This window comes from Cynoglossus semilaevis, chromosome 4 (genome assembly GCF_000523025.1).
Source record: "Cynoglossus semilaevis isolate Cse_v1.0 chromosome 4, Cse_v1.0, whole genome shotgun sequence".
In the NCBI taxonomy this organism is placed as follows: Eukaryota; Metazoa; Chordata; class Actinopteri; order Pleuronectiformes; family Cynoglossidae; genus Cynoglossus; species Cynoglossus semilaevis.
In genome coordinates, this window is record NC_024310.1 from 13041712 (window position 1) to 13061922 (window position 20211).

At 38.7% G+C, this 20211-nt stretch overlaps 1 long non-coding RNA gene across 4 annotated transcripts in view; it reads left to right on the top strand.

Moving 5' to 3' along the window:
* The window catches only part of LOC103378159 (uncharacterized), a 117195-nt gene that overhangs the window by 69287 nt on the left and 27697 nt on the right, over positions 1-20211 (top strand). For all 4 annotated transcript variants that reach the window (XR_003049547.1, XR_003049546.1, XR_521483.3 and 1 more), the window contains 2 exons: positions 10233-10322; positions 18724-18775. This is a non-coding gene — a long non-coding RNA (uncharacterized LOC103378159). The remainder of the gene's footprint in view (positions 1-10232; positions 10323-18723; positions 18776-20211) is intronic.

The following is a 20211-nucleotide window of genomic DNA, read 5'->3' on the forward strand; positions in this document are numbered from 1 at the left end:
TGCTGAACCAGAGCCACAGCTCAAGAACAATAACAATAATGGACTAGCGCCCCCTGTCTGGAAATCTTACTTGTGGCAGTATTTCAGCTGATGATTTAAAGAGAGAATGATGTGTGTCAGAGTGGTAGTAGAGTAAATATACAGTACATACTTTAGTACGACACAATCGACATGTGTTTCCACGTGTTTGGTTTCTTTACCAAAAACAAACAGAGAGAGAAGAACAGCACAGCCGTGGCAGAACTCAGCTTAGCATGTCTCGAAACGGCCGCAGCATGGATTGCTAAAGGTTTGCAGCTTTTTGTACAACTTGCCTATTCATGTGGACATTGCACATGTATTGCACTTGAATGCATCATCATCCCTGGATGTCATGTTTTCACATTTACTTTCCCTGTTGTTTGAAACTGATTTATTTATAAGGAAATTTCATCATTGACAAACTAACTGTGAAACTGTGAGGTTGTTTTTGTTTTCTGAGGAAATTCCATTCTCTCCATGAGGAGCCTAGTGTTTTTTCGTGGACTGTAATTTATTTGTGAACGAGAGAGATTTGTATTTGTGTCAGTAACAAAGTGTGCAGAAGTGTCGCAATTAGGGAGGGCTCCATACTTTTTTCATGTGTGATGGCAATACTGCAAGTTGAAGCATCTGCTGAAACCGATATTACTGCTATACCTTCTTTTCTCCTCCAGGCGGCCGTTGCTGAGGCGATAGTTTCCCTGTTTACGGCACGTCATAATTGTGTAGGTTTGCAGGGGTATTACAGGTCTGAGAAAATAATGATATATCTGTGTATCATTATTTTGCAATATTTCACGGTACTGTGTCGATATCATACAGTACTGTATCAAATTATTTTTAGTTAACAATCATTATGCAGATATTTCTGTGATATTTGTTGGTTCATTTTATTTTGCTTATATTTCTTCTCTAGTGATTACGACTGTAGAACCCTCTGTTCCTCTGTTTTAGTGACCTGCTGTAAACCATGTAACAGCCTGCTGTGTTTTCTGTGCTGATAGTTTTCCTACAATTCAATTGCTTAGAAAAAACTCTGCATTCCTCAACTGTATTGAGGTTCCCAGAGAATCAATGACCAGGTTTTTCTTCATTCCTGTGATTTTGATGGACAGCTGGTGTATAGAAACTTTACATAATGGCAGCTGTTTTCCAGCGTGAATGTATATATGAAAGTGACATGTCGTACTTTCCCTCATAAGAGAAATTCCTTTTAGAAAAACCTGACTGATATGCAGCACTGAAATCAAATTCTGCTCCAAACACCTATTTTTTTCATTGATGTCAAGCTAATGTTAGGGCAGAGCGTTTGTTGACATTTTCTTACAAATCAATCTGTTTGACTGCAGTCCTGCATGAGCTCTCTGCCTCCCGAGGCTCTGCAGGTGGACCAGTATTGAATTTGGCTCAGTAAAGTAATTTAGCCATGAAAACATGTGCCCAGGTTTTCACTCTGCAAGCTTTCCTCTGTAATACCACTGCACAGATGTCCTGAAATGGATAGAGCTCAACACTCTATGAAGGGCGACAACATGCTGCCCACACACAGGAATTAAAAGCTTTGATTTGCAACTGCCATGAAAATTCCACCGTGATTTAAATCACAGATACGTCACAGGAGAGAGTGTCTTTATTCATGTAGCACATAAAACAGAAGAGATTGGTTTCAAGGATTGGGCCTTTTTTTAAAGAGTCTCCTTATTTATCCTTTGTTCAATCAGTTTGAACCTCCGTCCACAGAGATCTGAGTCACGGCTTAATAGAACTGAGGTGGTATATCACACTCAGACGCCAAAGGAAGAACAAGAGACGAGTGACAGAAAGACATGTTGACATCAGTGACACTGTCAGAATCACGACGCTGACACTATCACTGATCCGGATTGACAGTTAACATTATAGAGTCGTCCCTTTTGACAACTGACGAGTTCGTTTTGTTCCAGCTTTTCTTCAGTTAATTTCTAATTCCATAATGATGAGGTTGTCAGACTGATCACATACATTAATTATGTAAAAAGGGGGAGTTCAATTGCAGAGAAGCATATTGGGAAAATATATGAACAAACACGACCTGCAATCAGGTTTTATTTGACAGTGTAGCTGTCATTTCTGCAATGCTCACTAATTTGGATAATATTCATTCGCAAATTTTATCTTAAGGAAAAAAACAGGGTAGACTTGATTGACGTTAGATCTTTAGATTTAATGTCAATTTATACAGTGCACCCTCTCTATATCGCGGTTCTCCTTTCGCTCCCTCAGTACATCGCACGTACGAGATCGTACACAGCGTACTATTGGCTAATACAATGCAAACTCAGTGTACATTTGGCTAATTGAGCATGCTCTTCTGGTCCTCACACTGATTGGCTGATGCACCGTGGGATCACTCAGTATCTCCCCCTGTCTGTCGACTGCTCTCTCGTTCACTTCGCTCCATTATACCACTCTACTGTGCATATAATTGGGTGGGAAAGGGTGATACAGTCTAAGGAGGGTTGATAACAATAGTTTTTAATTATATAGTATAGTATAGTACAGTATAATATAGTAGAGTTCTGCCAACTCCAAATTCTCTCAATCAACTCAATCATATACAAAAAAGTGTTTTTTTTTCCACATAAAAACTAATTATGAAACATTTTCCACAAACTGCACTCGGTCTCAGGTTCTCACTTCAGTTCAAAAACTTCCTAATTAAAAGTGGCTTGGTGACTGGAATGAGGTACTAAATGAAAAAGGGGTTCCTGTGCACTCAACTGTCGGAGAAATTAAACCTTGTGCAGTCGGTTTGCATAACAATACAAAAATGTCTGCAGTTTATATATTTATATATTTTTGTAGTGCCTTAAATAGATAAGATCAATGGGCGACCCTTTCCTAGTTCCATGTCCTTCAATAAAATGTCCAGAAATGGCATATTTAAATAAAGTCATGAAGTAAACTTGTAATTGTACAATTGTAGTTTCACTTCAGAGCTCCTAGTTATAAATGCTGTGTTTCTATACTGTATATGTCAGCCAAAAAGACATTGTAGTCTATGTAAGCCGGGGCCAGGAGCAGAATGATACGATCACACCTGGAAGTTGAAACGTTAGAGCGGCTCAGCAGACAGAAGATTGCAGATAATGATGTTTGGTGAGATGAGATACGAGGGAAGGAGATGACCTTTCATGCAAGTGTCTTGTGTTCATTGGAGTTCAGTGCTTCTGAATACCTGAGAAGTGATCTGGTTGATTAAGAATGCAGACATTCCCTATACATCTCCCCCTAATGTCAGTGTAGACACCCAGGTGGAGGCACGTGGAGTAGCTGGCTCATTTGAACGCACGGTTAAGAAACATTATTAGTCATTAAAGAGTAGAAAACGTTGCGTGCATGAGAGGACACCTGTGTTCTGACGGTGTCGACTGGCGTGCAGACTAAAGTCACATAATCCTTTATTATATAGGTAAGTGTGTCAGTACACTGGCATGACTGTAGAGGATACAGCAGGGTTTACAGGCTGATACTGTTGTTCCTGATCACAGTGTTTGCAGTGGTACTTGGCAGGTTGCTATTATTAGCCACTGCAGTGACTGCTGCTGTTACTGCTGATGCTGTTATATATGAATATATATATCTGAAAAAATAAAACAAAAACATATCAATAGTGGCGCTGAAATGCTGCCTGTCTAATAAAATGTCATCACCAGTTTTCAGTCGTGCACGTCTCAGAGGTACAACATACAGCAGAGTTACCTTACTGTCCAATATCATGTCCTCATGTCCCCTTGTTATACCTTAGCTCACCTTGTTTCTTTATCCCATTTCATGGCATCTTACACTATGTTGTTTCTTTTAACCCGATTTAATTAAATTGTTCCCATCTTTGCCTGACTTTTTGAACGCAGTCTTGTCAACACAGTGTTTTTCTGTTCTTGGTGATGTGACCTAAGTTTCTGTGTCCTCGTATATCGACCGACCTTATTTCTTCGTCTCCTCTCACCACAACCTTTCTCTTTGTATCCCACTTGACCTACTTACTAACTGGATTTCTTCTGCATTTCTCGTCTCACCTTCATTACTTGAAGCATCTTCATTTTCCTCATCATTTTCTCACGTCACCTCTGAGAACCCAGTTTATTTTCATCTAACCTTTTTAATCTTACCTTTCCTTGCATTCAAACAGATGAACTCCTGTCACTGATTTTGGCTGATACATGGTATCATCTTATATTTCCACTCATTCTTTCTAATCTCATTTGAATCTCATGATCTCTTTACGTATATTGAGTTTATTTTTTATAAGACCTTGTGTTTTCATTAGTTTCTTCTCCACTTGTTATGATTTCCTTTCACCTCACCCTCCTGCCAACCGCTCTGATATATATCCCCTAATCTCATTCTACTTTGCCTCATCACAGTTCACCACCATGTTTCCTCAAAAGATCTAACTTCAATATAGCGTAACTCCTGCCATCTAATCTTCTTGTCCCTAATGAATACAGAACTTTCACTCCATCTATATTTACTCTTTTCACATAACTGTAATTCTCTCCTTTCACATCGTCTCTTTTTACCTTTAATATTGTGATCCTTTCCTTATTGTACTTTTAAACATATTTGTTATCTTCCCTGTGGGGAACTCTCCCAAAATAAAACTTGAGATTCGAGCAGGGCGCACCACCTGGCTAACACAGACCGTGCTAGTGTGGCTCTACTACTCTGTTTACAAACTGTACGTGTTGCTAGGGTACTGCTACAATATGTCGCGCACTGCTAACGTGCCGCTAAAATTATATGTATTAGCGCACTGCTAACATGACGCTTATATAACACTGCTAACACGCTAATATTTTCCCCTCATTCTACATGTCTTTAGTGGTGTGCATTCAGCATCAGTAAACAAAGTTAATTTAACGAACTGTTCCCCTAATCTAACATCATCTTCACTCGTCCTATCCCTTACCTCACCTGAATTACTCACCTCCTGTCACAAACAGAATGGAACTTGATTTATTTATAGAGGCTACAACTGTAAATAATTGAACACAGACCTAACACCGAAGCACAAGTCAACACACATCGGTGCTCCGAGCACTTCTGCACCCGAGTTTCACAGCATTTATCTAAAAATGTCCAGTTTTGTCACATATTTAATTTGAGCGTGTGTAAATATTAGTGTGTTTCACTGAGGAAAGTGGCTAATACTGACATTTGAATTACAACATCACCTTCAGTTACAGTACCTGAAATGTTTTTTTTGTCTTTTGTACCTACCTGAGTTGTTTCCTCATCTCATCCCGTGTGATTTGAGCTCATCCTAACTGAAGCCATTTCCTCATGTCGTTTGACTTCACAGGCAGCATCTCATCAGCATGTCTTACCTCATTTGATTTATCCCCACCTTTTCTCACTACCGGCTCATCGTGCCTTATAAAAATAATTTGTAGATCTATTCCTGGAGCCTGTGGTACCTGCTGTGCACGAATGTAATTTTGTTCTATGTAATTTCGGTGCCTGGGATGAAGCCATTTTGGGGTGTAAACATATTACACGTAACTGTGCAGGGGAGATGAACGAGAGGACTCAGAGGCTGGTAGTTTTTTTTTTTTGCATTCCCAGGTATTTTCACCTTTATCTCAGTTCCAAGCAAATAGTGTTAAACAGCACATATTTCAGGATGTTCTTGTTATTTGCCGTCTATTATATGCTGCTGCAGATGCAGCTCATTTTCCTCACCTCATATCACGATTACCTCACCCCTTACCTCACCTCATTTTCTCTGTTTAATGTCATCTTAATTCTTCATCTTTCATCATCATTTCCTCCTTAGTCATCTGACCTGAAGTGATCCAACTTAATGTAGTTTTCATGTCTGCTCGCTGCTCAAGAGCAGGATTATTATTTTGTAACTCTTTTTTTTCCCTTGACTATTAGATAATGGTTTTTGACACTTAATATAAGCTTCTCTGCATTAAAACATCCTCATCATCATCAAATTACATCAGTGTCTGACTTACACTTGGCAGTCATAATGAAAGGCAAGAAGTTCCCAAATAAACAATAAACGAAAGACAATGAATGTTGCACAATCCAGTGTATGGGGTACAACTGGTAAATATAAACAAAGCCGTAGCCCGTGTATAGCGTTCATGTCGACGAATTTGTCGGAGAGAGAGAGAGATTTGTAGTTTTATAGTGTAGCGGTTACACATACTATTTGTTGTTTGGTCGGTGTTTGCTGCTACAGGAATAATGTGTAAAAAGAACTATTTCAATCACTCACAGAAATCACAGACTGAACCATTCTGCTGAATAATGCCCATTCAGTGATCCAGCAGTTTCATGGAAATTGCTTAATGTTCACTCCAAGAAGAAAAGCCATCGATTGGTTTCTTGTTTGTTCAAGGTCCTCTTACACACACTTCACAGGGTTCATTAGTTCCAGTAATAGGTAATAAATGTTGTCCTTGGTAATTGTATGTTTGATTGCAATTAACATGCACCTAGAGTCTGAACAGGGTCCATGGTAGTACGAAAAAAACAAATCCCAGTAACAACGATCACCCATTGTGTCACAAGACACTGGAATTATTTGCGTGTCTGAGCTGCAGCTTTTAACACATTTAATACAGTTTACTGTGAACTTTCATGGACTGTTGGTTATTATCTGTTTTTACAGAGGCTCATCCCAACCCAACTATCAGATTATAGTCTTGACTCGCTCAGTATTTGTACAGTTTAAAGGGGGAGATTAAAACTAAAACACAGGGGGATTTAGCAAATTTGGCAGTAAGATGCTCCGTGTGCTACCACACCGAGGGACCACACTGAGAGATTGGAAATGTCTCTCTCTAGGCTGTAAACACAGAAGATCTGTTCACAACAATAGCCAAAAAATATACCCAGTTCAACGATATGGAACAACTCCATCTATTTCTCTTTTAGTAAATGAAAAAAAAAACATGGCAAGGACATATTTAACTAATACAAAAAAAAATGGCAAGGATATATTTAACTAATACAAAAAATTAAGTCTAGCCCTTGGTTATGTGTGTGACATGTAGGAGGGTTATTGGCAGATACAGTGTGGATTAACTACAAAGTGTTGTGGCAAACAAAAGTAGGAACTAAAATAAACTTTTGTTTACATGTATTGGCCTTTTGACTTGTCCTACTTTAACCGACAACAAAACTCTAAACAAATATAAGACGATAGGAAGAAGGCCAGCACCAAATCAGTGGACCTTTCTTGTTGATTGTCTGCATTTCAAACCAATCACAGAGAAGGATGGAGTCTTCATTCAGAGGCTGAGTAACAGAAATATGAATTACTCTGTTTACCTGCTGCTGTTGCCAATGCTAACCTTTCTAACCTTAACCAGCAAATCTTCAGGTACAGCTGGTTTTATCTATCTTTATTTAGTTTTTTTTTAATTAAAAATATACAGTCCTTCTTAAATCCTCTCTGTAGTACACCTTATACCTACTCTGGTCAAAATGGAACAGCAGCAAATGTGCTGAGCTCAGATCGGAGTATTAATAGCAGTGGACAACATGGCTCACAAGGTCAGACTGTGGAGTAAAACTAGAGCATCAGCCGTAACCTTCACTGAACTGCAAATTAAAAACACAATCTCCGATGTCACTTTTCCCTTCGTTGTGCTAACGATTATATTCGATTATATTCTACAAATGAATGGGAAGTTGCGTAAAGTACGTGTATAATCAATAATTCAACTGTTTCTTCACTTATTGTTGCTTTAATACAGCGGTCCAAAACCTGTTTTGTATCCAGGACCGGTTGGCTGCTAACGGGCAGTACAGGACGGTTAGCGTCTCTCCCTCTTCTTGGTCGCTTCTCCTTATATATGGCAACACGTACGCGTCTACTCAGCCAACTATAGATCTATAAAAAGCTGGATGGAACACTGAACTGTCATGGGGAAACTGCCTTTATTATGGCTCACATGCATGGTTTTGTCAGAGCAATTGTTGAGAAGAATAAAGAATTCAACAGCACACTCTCCGTGTTGTTTTCATTCCCGCTGCTGTGACTAACTCCATGTAAACGTGACGGTTTCCGGGCGACAGGTTCAGTTTTCCTACATATTTTTTGATATGTAATTGTATGTAATTTCTTACCACTGTACAAGAAGAGAGATTTTACTTACATTATGGGCTAATGGAAGCTAGCTAAAATTAAATACTTGTGGCCATCATTATTATGTTCAGGCCACAAGTTATTGTCTTCTCGCAAATGTCACCAGCGCTGCTGTTTTATCGCAGTAAATCCATTAAAGTTTGTGTATTCATAAGGGCACTTCAAAAAGCAAACAACAGTGTAAGTCACAGTTGCTAGGCTGCGACCAGCTGACAACTTAATGTGAAGTGCTCACATATGTGCGTATATCTGTTTTATGGTAAAATCCCAGAAGCAGCTTAAAGCACACAATGGCAAAGTAGAGTCTGCTATGGGTAAACTTGGATGAAACTGCAATGTTTTAAAGGTTAATACGCTTAATAATATAAAACAAATGTGAATTTAAAATGTAAAAAACCAAAACCACATTAGTGGTGGCCATATTGAAATGTTGAAGTTAGTTGGTTAAGCACAAAAAGGTTAGAAATGTTGCAAGCATTTGTCTACCGATTGTCTACCGTCAATTTCATTGAAAATAAAGACAGTGTTATTTTAAAATAAGTAATTAAAATTCAGACATAACATGACTAAAGGTGGCTTAAACTATGCTAAAGGTAAAATAAACTGAACATATATTATTATTATTAATTAAATTGGTCAAAAATAAGACGTTTAAAAATTAGTAAGATATAAATTGGTCAAAAATAAGACATTTAAAATTTAGTAAGGTGTTCAAGGTTAAAAGAAAAATGTTGTCATTTAGCTCAAAATGTATCTTATCTGTGTGAAGATTTAATCTATTGCCACTTTATAAATGTACTTTTTACATTTAGGCAATATGAACAAAAACCTATCCATGTAACCAGCACATGCTACGTACACACGTCCATGTGAAAATATTACAGCCATCATCACTATTGCTCACTGTTTGATGATGATTTTCCATCCAGTGTGTAATGTTTCTCATAGTTTGCTGAGTCAGTGTCTCTGAAATGATGTTACACATGAGTCACGGAACCGACATGACCGTTGTTTCTTTTTGTCCCGATCAGCTTACACCTCTACGCATCACTGTCGTGTCTGTTTGTGTGTGTTTCTACGCCCTAGAACACATGTAGCTCGCAATGAACACGCTCTCCACTCTGCCTTGGGTGATTGCCTTTGTCTGGAGCGCTCTCATCTCTAGAGGTCACTTTACCCGCCCGCAGCTACTCGTAATGGTCAGTGCGCCAACTGCGTGGGCATGCTAAGAGAACCATATGCTGTCTGTTAAATCAAGCCTGGCGGAGGCGGCAGAGCAACACGGCCGATTGAGTTCTCGTGTAAGTCACAACACGCTTAACATGCACGGCCGAGTCAAACTGCGGCTAAGCTAACTGTAGAATAAGCTGAACAAAGGGCGAAAGGTGTCAGGGGTGAAGGGACAGAAAACTAACACTTCAATTCCCCGCTCTGCTCTGTACAGGACCTTCAGAGGGAAAACCTGTTGATGTTAGCTTTTTCATTAGCCACTGTTGGCTTTTTCAACACGGTGTCATGTCCTCCCTGTACAAATATGGGTTATTCACAGGGAGTTTCTGTCTTTTCATTTCCTGGCCGTGAACATTCTTCAGTGACACTATTTTGATTTTCTTTTTCTTACAGCACATATAGACTGCTAGATAAAATGCTGGTCTGGCTGAAGAAAAACATCTGCCACCAATGATCTCCTCAACCAGCAGTGTTTTTTTAGTACGGTGTCAAACTAAAAGTTGAGGTACATCAACGTTGACTTGGTCTATAACTCAGCAGGTGTTGGATGGTTACCATCATGCCACAGTATGTTTTTGGTGTTTTGTATTTAGGTTGAATGGTTTTGTCTGGTGTGGTAAGTTAGTTTAAAGTTAACTGGGATTTGTTTTGTTTTTTTAATGTTCTCTACAGCACCAATAAAAAAGGGAAAATTATTTTGTATTGTTCTGTAGTTTTCCTTTTTTTTTCTTATATGGTTTTGGTAACGGTCCAGTTGAGTGTCAATAAATATAAATCACTCTTCTCACGTCTCCTCCTGTTGTTCACTGATAAAACCCACTTTGTGTTTCAGTTGACAGTGGGAGTTAACGAACAAGCATTGGTCTACGTGATTCAGGGTTGATGATCGCACAAAAAGGAGTTCCTTTCCAGCTGCAGCCAGGTAAATACAACATCCTGTCAGTGGGTCAAGCTGTGGAAACCCACTTTGTTTTGCCATAACAGTTCCTCAGGTACAGAGTCTTAATTCCAGTGTTCAACATCATACAGCGTTTTGTTTTCGTTACAGTATGTCGCCATAAATGTATTAAGAAAAGTCTTCTTCTTGTTCATTGTGTTCATACTGTTAAAAGAAATTTTGCATAGTAACTAGTTGGTGAGCAGAGTGGACCAATACGTCGTCAACCAGCGCTATTTGTGGAAAACAGCTTTGTTTAGATTTTTGTTTACATTTCCAAAGGGTAGTAATATGTATTAATGTGAAGCCATCTTAAACAGATCCAGACTCAGGGTGTGTGGTCATCGGTGTTCTGATTGTTTTCATCAGGGTAGTAATATGTATTAATGTGAAGCCGTCTTAAACAGATCCAGGCTCAGGGTGTGTAGTTATCGGTGATTGTTTTCATCGAAGGGCATTAGGAAAGCAGCATTGCCCTCAAAAACAACACACAACTTTTTCTCGACTTGATGGCAGATCTTGCAGTGTAATAGAGAAGTGAATGTGCTGTGTGTTCTGTGTTCCTGCAGCCTGTGGACCCCTGGTATAAGAGGGCTTTTCACTCTTCATTAGGAATTCTAGACAGTGTTTGGACTGAGAAGTGATAATGTTCCTATGGCCATGGCGGCCCTCAAGTCTCTCTCCCTGAGAGACGGAGAGAGAAAAAGAGAAAGAGGGCCTGGCAATAACACCTTGCTGTTTTTTTAACATTAAAGCTATAAAAGCGTTATAAGAGAAGGGGGGAAAAAGGCTTTTCTCACATTGTGCTGGTTTAATCCGAGGTTACAGTTAACCTGCTCTGGAATCCAGGAACCTTGAACAAATGGCTTTTTGTCCTTGAGGATGAAGAACTCCACAAACGTTTGAAGGAGCAAAGAAAAGCGAAGCTGCACCCTGCTGGCCGCAGCTCCAGTGTATAATAAATAACAGGTCAAATGAAAATTGTTAGACTTGAATAAATGAGAACACTCTGAGATGATACATTTGTGGTAATTCTCCAGTCGGTAAAAAAACATTAAAATGTGTGTAACTATCCAAGGGAAACAGTTAGGAATCCTGGGTCCTGTTTGTACTTTTTTTAACGTAAGTATTTAAGTGATCAACAGGTGAAACATATGCAAATTAATCACTTTCTCTGGGGGCGCTCAATCTGCCACTTAGATGTGTAATGAAGAGCTGTTAAGAACATCCGCCACTTCGTCTGATGCATTTTGCTCGTAACAAGTTAAAAACAGCTTTTATTCTTCATGGCATTTATCTAATCAGACGCTGTAACCGTTTCTCAGGGATTCTGGGTCGTGTTCACTCGGTGGCGTCGTGCAGTGATTGAACATTTGTTGTCTCTATGTTTGTTACGCTCATTTCTCATTGTACCATGTCAAAAACAGTGGGACTAGAGAAGACATGTCCATGGTCAAAGAACTGGTTTGAGTCCACTGAACTTTGTGACGAGATACAATGGACTGATAACAGTAATCACTGGTGGATGGATACACTGTTATTGATCTGTACACACTGGCTGTAATAGGATATTTCTTGAGTCATCGTTGGCTTGGCTCATGTTCCCGTGGTTTTACTGTTTCTCTTAACCCTTGTGTTGTCCTTTGGGTGCAGGTGACCTGGTGGCTGATTATATGCCATTATGTGTGTGAGCATGCGTGCGTGTGTGTGTGGGAGTGTGCTCCTGCACTGCACCTCTTGTGCCAGTTTCTCCTCATACTCTGATTCTGGGACAGGATTCAAACCCGGCGCTGTGTGTGTACAAAATGTACAAAATCTTTCAACCATGATTTCCTTTTTACTCTTGTTCTGAGTCTCTGCAACAGAGCGTCTGTTCTCTTGACTGGCATCAGTTTTCAGAGCTAACAAAAATACCTCCTGATTGTTAAATACCAGTTTGTTAAACATTGTCCGTTTTGTCTGCAAACATTACCTTTCATAACCTTGTGTTAGTAATAGATACACCAGTCACCACCATCATTTAAAGGAGCTTTTTAAACCTCGTACTAAATGAGAAATTGGATTTTAAAGAAATTAAAGTTCCCTCATTGTAGGCCAATGATATAGCCATTTATACATCCTAATGCGATTACTTCATCCTCATTTCGCAGCAGTGCGTGGAGACACGAGTCATGCTCCATAACATGCAAGCAGGGATATGAGAGGATTATTACGATAGCGACAGAAGGAGCATCGTAATCTGAGTCTGCTGTTCCAAAGAATGCCTTTTATGGGATTACCACTGACATGATTAGTACATTTTTATAATAATAAAAATGTAATCATTTAGATATTTTGGTAAAAGGAAAGCGTGGGAGAAAAAAAAACCCTGGCCTGCAAAGTGTTGAGTTAATTTTAAGTCATCAACACAATTCCAAGCCATTGAACAAAAGCTCAATTATAATCAGATGAATATTTGATGTGACAGGCTACAGATCTCTGGTAAGGTTTCTCCACAGAGACCTGGACTCTGTGGGAAACATCAAATTAAGGAGTCGATCGTCGTCTTTGTGCTGACAGTGCATGTGTGTCGGATCTCAACAGTTTATTGGTTGATAACTTCCTGATGGTTAATATGAAAAACGGTTCAGGAGAGAGTTCTGGAAATTGATGTAGCCGTTGGCTAGGCTTTTTATTCTAGGAACAGTGAGAGGTGCACTGACGAGGCGGCATCGAGTGGGAAATTAACAAACACTAGACTTCACTGGATTGATGAAGATAAGGCAGATTAAAATTTTGAGGTCGTTCGTGCACACGGAGCGAAAACCATAGTAGTTTTAATGGATTTGCGCCCGAATTAGTTAATATGGGATTGAAACCCCCATCTGGAGGTGGATGAGTTAATGCACATTAGATGAGAGATAAGAGAGTGTGCATTACTCTGCAGTGTGAACACGAGCGGGGAGTGAAACTAGTTTCTCAGCACAGCAAATATCATATTAAATACCAGTGTGAAAACAACATTATTCTCCACACTGAGGGAATCAATTAGATCTGTAGAAATGCAGCCCGGACCTTGCTATGAATCTTCCCCTCGTGTTCACACACTCATTATTCTACAGGACTCCAGACAAAAGGCTGGGGAGAAGTGGAATTAGGTTTTCGCAGCCCGATTGTTTGATTTGTCTTTTATCTGCAAAGCCAAACGTCTTTGGCCAACCATGTCTGTTACTATGTGCTTCTTTAAATAACACAGAGTGTTCAAACCCTGCTTTAACACGTCGTCTGGAAGAGAAGAGCAGATCATGTGACTTGAAACTGTCTTCTACTACCTCAGCTTTTGACAGCAGTGTATCTCAAATGTTTAACGCAGACAAAAGCTAGTGACAACACAGTCACAGTTTATTTGTTGTTGTTTTTTATTAGAAATAGTTTTTAAACAGGTTTAAATAATTGAGATGTCTTCTAGAAACCAGGTCAATCCAGTTGCCTAGTTAACAGTTTCATTTGTCATTTAAAATGTTTAATGCTTTACCTTAAACAATGCAGTAATTAAATGTTCATTCTTGTTGTTGATAAATTTGTCCTGTTTTAAAGACAAGTCTTTAATACCATATTTTATTTCCATGTCAATATTAATGATTCTAGGGCCATATGGTGAAAGTGGTAGAATAGTTAGTACAACTGCCCTCCAGCCAGAGGGTCAGACTGCTGCTCTTTCTTTATGGAGTTTGCATGTTCTCCCCAGAGGCTGTGGTTTCCTTCCACGGTTTAAAAACATGTTGGGTTAAGATAAGGGTCAGTTGTTCACCTTAAATCGACCAAAGCTGTGAATGTGAGTGTGAATGGTGGTTTGGTTTCTGCATACGACTTTGAGATGAACCATGTCCCCTCGTCTAGTGACCTCTGGGATTGGCCTGAGCCCCCTAGACCCTGCAAAGTGTTGAGCGTTTGAACATGAATTCATATTTTTTTTGTGTCAATTTGTCCAAGTAAATCTGATAAAGTAATCTCTAAGAGTGCACGGCTCTGAGGTCAGAATGAAGATCTTTGATTAAATTCAGCTCTAGGCTCTCAAAGCATCATTTTTATTTATTTTATTTTTGTAATGTCATTTAACCGTTGGCTTGGATCTGTTCTTTTGTCAAACCTCTACTCAAATGTGTGATTTGACATTTTTAATTTAAGTCGTTCACCATTTTCATATCTATTACAAGTATGAATTTTTAGTCAAAGCTAAATAAAAATGTGGTTTTCTCTCCGTGCTCGGTCAAATCCACTGAGGTTTGCGCAGCAGCACTTCACTCTGTCGCAGTGTCACAGCATTTATAAATCAAAGCGCCTGCTTGTCCTTCACCCCGTCACAGTCCAGAGGAGTTCGGGTTCTTTATTTTCTCCAAAAGTCTAGCTCCAGCTTTGGGCAGAAGAATTAAAGTTTTATGAGATTTTGAGTTAAATCTTCCTCTTCCCCGTCCTGCAGGGATGAGTGAAAACCCCGGAGTTTTGTTCCCATCGGGAGTGAGTGTGAAAGCGGAGGTTAGAAGAGGAATAAATCAGCAGCCTCGAACAGACGTGATGCAGTAGCACCATCTGAGGTCAGACCCTGGCCTTGTTTATCCGTCTAAAAACATATCTAGGAATTTACAGCAAAGTTAATTGTGATTGGACAAACTGTGAGGTTTGGTGAGGTTCTGTTTCTGTTTAACACCATTCAGTTTTAACCTTTCTGATTCAACTTGTGAAATGTCTGTTATGTACAGCTGTATAAGGCAGAATATGAATATTTAATGTTAGCGTGTGTGTGTTACAAAACACAGTATCAGGAATACCCTGAGGCCATGACTCTGCTGTGAACCCACACCAATTATATAGAGGGGATGTACAGCACGCCTTCTGTGTGAGCTTTGTTTAGAGTCTCTCACTTATGTCTTCTTTTCCATGGGTGCTTAAAACTCAGTCAAATGACAAAACAACAGGTTCACCTTTGGACTGAATAGATCACCCAATAAATAGACATGACATTTAACATGATTATTTTTATCTGTGTATTTTTGTCTGCCCACTCGACTCGCAGATTTACACAGCTAATGTGCAATTACAGCAAGTGTTTTAAACATATCTTCATTAATATTCTTGAATGAATAAAGAACAAAATTTTAAACATATCTTCATTAATATTCTTGACTACTCTTTCATGTAAGAGGGCTGCAGTGGTAGAACTCTACCCTGCCCTCTAGAAAATTCCAAGTTTGATTCCAAGATGACAACAAAAAAAAGTGAAGAATGAATTAAGAACAAAATTTGTATACATATAATATATATATGTATATATATATTATAATTTATATTTTATTTAAAATATTTCTCAACTGTAAATATTAAAGTCCTAATATTAAGGTTTTATTGCATACAAATTGTGACTTTTTGCTTCTTGGTGTATTCTCAAGGCAAAATGTGCTTGGGTTAAAACGAGGTTTGCTCCGAGAGCTCTGCCACATGGGGAGGTAGAATTTGTCTAATGGTAAACATACGCTGGTGTGGCATGGGAAACAGATTGACTTTCACACACATTTATATGCCGCTAACATTGAAATAAAATGTTACCTCAGAGTGAGCACTTTGTCACCCTGTTGGATTTAACTGCAGTTGACAACATAGTTCTCAATCTTTACTCCTTCAATATTGTTCTTTTTGATTTGTTTTGTTTTTTTTTACAGCCCAAAGCTCTGTCATGTATTACTTGTGTTCCACATTCCTGCCTGTGTCGTGTTTTAGCCTCATTCTATTTTGCAGGATTTTCTGATTAGTTCCAGATTCTACCCAGTTTTGTTCTCTTGTGCTCTGGTTGTTTTGCTGTTAGTGAAGTTTGTTTTTCCTCATTTAACATTTTTGCACTTAAATCTTCACTTCCCCAAATAAGTATCCAAGTGATGCGTTCACATTAGCAGTGTTTACAGCGTAATGACGTTTGTTCTTTCAAGCATGTTTGGAAGAAAAGAAAAAAAGCTTCTTTTTAGGTGTGAAAACTACCTCTGTGTCCCCCCTCCTCACCCACCTCACCACCCCTAACCAGTGTACCAGAACTTAAAATGTAGTGAAAAGAAAACACTTACAACCCTAATGAGCCCACACTGGTGCAGTGCTTGTTTAATGTGTCTTTGTAGAGCGTTTGATGAGTACATGAATGCTGTAGTTAGCATGTGCTCAGAGCATGAACAATTACTGCTGGAGCTAATTACTGCCACTACATTTCAATGTTCTGGACTTTTCAGGAAACGTTATTGTTTTTTGTCACGTAAGAATAAAATACTGGCTACTTCCTACATCACTTTTATACACAAGTGAAAAACTATTAACCACAAACAGAAGGATAGTGCTGAACTATATGTTATGATAGGCTAGGCTAGGCTAGGCTAGCTAACTCACCTGTGTTTAAAGACAGGAAATAGCTAACTCACCTGTGTTTAAAGACAGAAAAATCTATCCATCTATCCATCTAAATATAGGTTTAGTTCTTCAGTTGTTTTTAACCTTTGTCATTGTGTGTCACAAATTCAGTGTTTATCTCAGTTCATGAGGGTTTAATTTCCAAAGTTTTCATTACAAAGACACGTTTAGTTTAAAGACTTTGTAGAAAAAGAGCTCTGTTTTTGTTAATAAATACAGTTTTGTTTTCTGTTCGTCCTATGCCTGTATTTGATTTCTGCTTCGGCTGAGAGTTTTTAAAGGTTGAACAGTAGTTTACTTTTAGTTTTTTTTTTCTTTGTTTGTGTTTTCCTTTAACTGTAGTGTAATGTATTGCTAAGGTATGTGTTTTATCAAGTCCTGCATAAGCTGCAATATATAACCTGTCTGAATAATGTATTACTCACAGCAACATCCAAAAGAAAGAACCCCAGGTTTGGGCGATTGTACTGCCTGTGTGTTTTCTCCAGAGTAGCGAGTTAGCAGCATCAGCCAATGCAGACTGATTGTATCTTTAGTTTAAAAGCTCTGCCATGCAGTAAACAAAGTTATCCTGATTCCATGTGGGTGTGTTGCTCACGTGATGGACTGCAGCCCTTTTTGTTGTCTCTGTCTTGTTGTGAGGAGATTAACAGGGAATAATTCCGTATATTACTCATTATTACATGTCAGTTTCAGTTGCTGTGTTGATGTATACAATATATCTGCACATCTGAGCTTCCTCCCAGGTCTTGGCCTAATTACCGTTTCACATAAATACATATTTGCCCACCCACCTACAGTGTTACTTACCGTTAACATGTTTAACCTCAAGCGTGTCGAGCTCGAGGTTAAACATGTTAATGGTTGGCTCTGGTTGTAATTAAATTTAAATTTTATTCATTTACTTTTTGCTGTTTTTATATTTTCCTGTGCCATTGGGATGACAAAGAGAACAATTCTTCTACTGGATTACAGTGTGTTTAAAATGAGCTGTGACTGTGATTTGAAGTCATTCTGGTGAATGTATCATCAGCATCAACAGCCAAACTTTGCAACAACTTTTTAACTGTGGGGCTGAGAAGAGAGTTTTATTTATTTTCTTAATTTTTAACCTGAAAATCGTATTCTCTCTGGACATCAGTGTGTATTTTTTTTTTTTTTTTTTTTTTGTACATGCTAACCCTCCTGCTCGTACCAGCGTACTTTCTAAAATGTTAACTTTTTGTGTTGGGACACACAGTCCTGGTTCCCTCTGTTCTACCCATTGAGAGCTGGTACTGGCAGATGAATAACACTGATCCTGACATATTGAGTGTCTCAGCCACTGGTTCACTGGCAGATCTTGGTTTCTCTGCTGTTTTGTTTTTCAGCTGTAGCTCTGAGACGTGTTACGCTGTTGTACAGACTTTCTGTCTGCATTACTGAGAAAGCATCAAACCCAGGCTCGCTGGTTTTTACTGAATATAGAGCAGCATGTATTTTTATTACCCTCAGTGGTACCTTCATGTAGGTATATGCAGATGCAGCACTACACAACCCAAAGAAGAAGTCGTATTACTCTTTACCGACTTCTTCATGTGTTCATCGAAAAATGTTGTATCTTGGTTTTATCCAAATTAATAACATTAAATATAACATGTAAAAGTTTCAATAAAAATTTGACCAGTAATGCAGTATGAAATGTTTTGGCAACATACAGTACATATTGTAAGACAAGTCAAATGTTTTGGGGTTTTTTTTTGTTTTTTTTAAGTACTTCTTTGTTCTCTTTTTGAAAATTCCATCTGGCACGGAGACTCATGTCAGAAAATGATGGTTCCACTGCGGCAAAAATATCAAATCACAGATTGATTCTTCGATGAAGTCAAAGATGGAGTCTTTTTATGTAACTCACATTATTACAGAACCAGTGCTGGTTTTTCCCCTGATGTTAAAGTGAGAATGTTATTTCTCTCTGCAGATTCCTCTGAAGCTGAACGTGTGAAAAGAATTCAAAATATCACAGCATTCTGGTAAGTTTTTTTGCCAGTTCTTACCATAATTACATCACATACTTGTGTGGATTTGTCAAAAACCACAGAGTTTATCACCTTCTGACAATGCTGCTGTGGAGAGGATGGTGAGGAGAGGGTGGGAGTAAGGACAAATACAAAAGGCTTCTGTAGCACACATTATGATGTGAAGAGTGTGGTGGCATTGCAGTTATCTCAAAGACTCTGGTTGAGTTCGAAATAAGGTGTGTCTATAGAAATAGAAAGTAAGTCAGTTAGCCATCACATGGCTAAACTGGCATAAACTGAAAGGCAGCAAAACGAAAATATTAAATAAATTAACAAAATGATCTGAAATCAGTCAGATCAGGTGTGAAAAAGCCACGAAAACACAGATGGTATGTTGTTTTTTTTGTTTGTTTGTTTGTTTTATCAGAAGGCATTATAAAAAGCTCATATCGTAATAAACCAAAAGAAATGTAAAAATGATTATATCTACCTTTTATCCGGATTTTATAAGAACAAAAACGTATGAGAAACACAAATATAATTATATTCAGGCCAAATCTACCTGTTCTGAATTTGTAGTCCCAAATAACAAAAACCTTTAACATTTTCTTCTGAATTTGTAGTCCCAAATAACAAAGACCTTTAACATTTTCTATTGCACCAGTGTGTGTGTGTGTGATGTTGATTTTCTCAATGGTTCTTGCTGTTAAACATATTCTCCCGTTGTCGTAGATCTACACAGATTTAGGTTTTATCACTGGAGCTGGTTTAAAACCTGTCACCTTATCAAAGAAATGCTAAACTATATCCCCTGCTCTTCTTCAGACAGTCGTATTTATATTTAAAATAGAAAGTTTCCCTTTATTCCATCACTGCGGTTTTAACTACAGATCTTCACAGAAACGGAGCGAGTGCCTTCAGTCTGACTATGATACGTATCCTCTCACAGAGCCAGGGCTGGGCTGCTGCCATGGCTGTTTGCCTCATAGCCTGCGCAGTGGGAGTCTGCTCTATTATCAGAGCTGCTACTTCGCCACCCTGCAGCAATCCCAGCATGCTCTGCTCCTGCAGATTTAATTTCTTATCTCGATAGGGAAAACAGCTTCTCTGATGAACGGCACAAAAAACTGAGCTGCTGCGAACGTGGTGTAAGAAGACAGACAATAGATGATCTGATGAACTCACAAATGTGTACGAAGCTCCTGCTCTTTGTACAGGAATTTGGGACTGGCCACTGAATTTGAACAGGAGTTTTCTGAGAAATTCAAAATGATGTGTAAATGAAAGTCAGTGTTTGTCTTAGTGTCTTTTTTTTTACTGAGAGGACAGTGAGTCCCTTCCTGCAGGTAAATCAGTCTGCTGTGGCCTAACATCAGTTTAAAACTGGATCGTTTTTGTTTCAAGTCTTGTGAGAAACATCGTCACCTATTACAGTTCTGGGAACAGCT